Raw genomic sequence first — 2,500 nt, forward strand, 5'->3', positions numbered from 1 at the left:
CAGCGGGGGAGAGAGCGGGATGCGAGTGGTGAAATGTACAGAGATGCCGGGAGCCTAGGCCATCTCCCATGTGAGTTTGAAAGCTCTACGTTGAGGGCAAAGGGCAGAACTGGCATCACAGAAGTCTGGATGAGGGACTGTCTGAGGCTTTGCAGCCCAGCAGAATTCCACGAGGCTGGAAAGGACTGGAGGGAGGTCCCCCTGAGAGACTCAGAGAGCACTGTTGATACAGACAATGGCTGGTAAGCCAATCACAGCAAGCCATCATTTGTCTGAGGCAGGTCAGCTCGGACTCAGGTTTCAGAGAGAGAAGGGGGGAGTTGGAGAACAGGTAGGGTCAGGATAGGTAGGAGGGCTGAGGTGGGCCAGGCTATCCAGGGGAATGATTGAAAAGGCTGGTAACAAAGCAAATCAGTCTATTCGATCGCTACCTTGGCAGCTTGTCTGATCAGCTTATCTGTGGATTACTGGTTTGTGTTTGAACTATGCGGGTGATCTAAGAACAAGGTAGGGGCCTTTTGTTTGTTTTTTATTTAATCACAGGCTTTAGTGGCATTTATCTGTATAATCTGTACTATGTTTAGTTAATAGTCTAGGAAGCTTAGGGTATTATGCTTAAAGGCATGCAAGCAGTTTTTCAGCACATAAGTGAGGGTAATGTTGAATTGATTTGGTGTGTTAGAATTGGATTTTGTTTTGCAGGCCTGTATTTCGATGCTACAAGCAAGGGTAGGAATTAAGGTTGTACTTGTAAGGTATGAAGTGAAAAGTAGAACACCAGAAGGGTTTTGTTAATAGTTAATCAAGGATTTGTACTGACTTGCAAGCAGCTGAGGCCTACAGTTAGTCACATGGCAGGGCCTGTGAGCTGAGGCCTGCAGTTAGTCACAGGGCAGGGCCTAGGAACTGAGGCATGCAATTAGCCACATGGCAGGGCCTGGGAACTGAGGCCTGCAGTTAGCCACATGGCAAGGACTAGAAACTGAGGTAGCCACTTGGGGCCTGGCCTGTGAGCTGAGGCCTATAGTTAGCCACATGGCAGGGCCTGGGAACTGAGGCTGGAAAGTAGCCACAAGGCAGAGCCTTTGGAGAGGATCAGAAATAGTTGAAGGCACTCAAGGGCAGTTTGCCTTAAACTATTTTATTTACATGGGACAACTATTTTGTCTCAGAGAAAAGGCTAGTTATGTTGTTGTTGATGTTTAAAGACATTTTAGTTTAAGAGCATGTAGGCAGATTGTTTACATTACTATTTGATGTAAGGGTTTAGTTTGTGTAATCTTGTAATTCAAATCAGTTCTATTTTTGAAATGCCTGGAGATTAGGTTACAAACAGGCTAGAGGGTAAAATATGTACTTGAAGGTATCAGACTAAATTTAAATGACAGAATAGGTTTAAATTAATACTTCAAGTAGGGTTTACTATGGGATTAAGGCTCACTTAAGGCATGAAACAAAGGCACACATGCCTAAGTGTGGCCTGGGGTTTAGGGATGAGATGCAAAAGGTTTTAGCAAAAGCTGAAATTGTTTTTCTTAGCAATCTAGCAAACAATAGTCATGGCCTGCAATTATTTAGATGGCTGGGGTCAGTGAAGAATCACATGGCAAGGCTAGTGAGTTGGGGCCTGCTTGTATGCTTAATACAACATAAATCACGTTTGGTTCACTAACTTGTGCTTAATGCAAGTAAATCATATCTGGTTAATTTCTTAGCAAATAAAATGAAATTAATAATAAAAATAATAATAATACATAGTTCAGCTGAGTGGGTCATTAAAGTTAATCTAGGTTTTATGGAATTTACAGCCATTTGCAGGTTGTAAATGAATACATTGGGTAATTGTGGATAGAAAGGCTTGGCAAAAAGTGGAAACTCATTTGTTCAGGACCACAAAGCCAATGCTTACTTTTGATAACCCTGTGGATTTATTTGTTGTTTATTTTGCCTGCTAACACATTACTAAACCTTGGTGGAATAAAGAGCAGTTGGCTGGCTGGGATTATGTGGCTAAGTAGCAGAATATTGTAATAATTTCAGTTTTAGTGGTGTTACTTTCTTTAAGGAAGTAGAAAAAGAAGAAGGGCAGAAAGGTGGGGGGAGGTAATGGGTCAGTGCACAGAATTTCTTCAGGAAAGGTTGAAATATTTCATATGAGGTCAAAGCTTTGATTTGTTGGTAATATTTAGTAGGGTTTTTAGTTATTGCTGTAAAGTGGTTGGTGGAACAGAAAACATATTTAAAGCATTTTCCTGTTTGAGAACACAGGTTATTTCTAAAAGGGCAAAAGTTTCATTTTAGCTGCTAATTCAAGATCTTAACCCATGGCTGTAAAGTTTGCAAGAGAAGAAAAACTAGCTTGTATTTGCTGCAAGCAGAAGGTTTTCTCATCCCCCACTTCCTGCAGTGTAATTAGGTTTTATAGGGGTAGGTTTGGTGGAGACAAAACAGATCAGAAAGCACTATGCATTTACAAAGGGAAAGAGGGGGAGGTTTTATG

Source organism: Protopterus annectens, chromosome 6.part1 (assembly GCF_019279795.1).
Source record: "Protopterus annectens isolate FY-2018-M chromosome 6.part1, PAN1.0, whole genome shotgun sequence".
NCBI lineage: Eukaryota > Metazoa > Chordata > Ceratodontiformes > Protopteridae > Protopterus > Protopterus annectens.